This window comes from Salvelinus namaycush, chromosome 4 (genome assembly GCF_016432855.1).
Source record: "Salvelinus namaycush isolate Seneca chromosome 4, SaNama_1.0, whole genome shotgun sequence".
In the NCBI taxonomy this organism is placed as follows: domain Eukaryota; kingdom Metazoa; phylum Chordata; class Actinopteri; order Salmoniformes; family Salmonidae; genus Salvelinus; species Salvelinus namaycush.
Genome location: NC_052310.1, coordinates 34,119,268 through 34,119,826, shown reverse-complemented (window position 1 = coordinate 34,119,826; position 559 = coordinate 34,119,268).

The window sequence follows — 559 nt, the reverse complement described above, 5'->3', positions numbered from 1 at the left end:
AAGCAAAAACTATTGTAGAAAATAAAGATTCCTAATTGGGTAGATGTGTATATTTATATAAAAACTGTACATATACAATCTAAAGTTGGTTCCCTTTTATTTCTGCTGCACGAGTATTCCAAGTTAAAACTGGGGGATTTAAAAAGTATATTTGCTGCAAAATGGCTGGAATTTCATAAACCATGCTTCAAGCAGCTCTTCGGTATGTTAATCATTACCTCAAGGTCATGTTGGTCAAGTATCATTGCATGACCGTATACCAGGTTGTATGTCAATGTTAATGTCTTTCAAGTGCCTGTGCTGCTTCTACGATAGCCTCTAATTAGTAGTATGCGACTGTGAAGATCTTGTTTCCAGCCAATGAATTAAAGGGGAGTTCTGTACCATCACCTGTCCTATATCGTAGACCTGTGAGGTTAAGGTGGGCAAAGAGTGGACACTGAGTTCATCCAGAAAAGCTGCAACGTTTCTACTTGATAGGATCATGTTCTTTGAAATGTAAAAGCTGCTTTTGTCTTTCCCCTTTAACGTTTCCAAGTATACTTGCCAAAGAAAAATA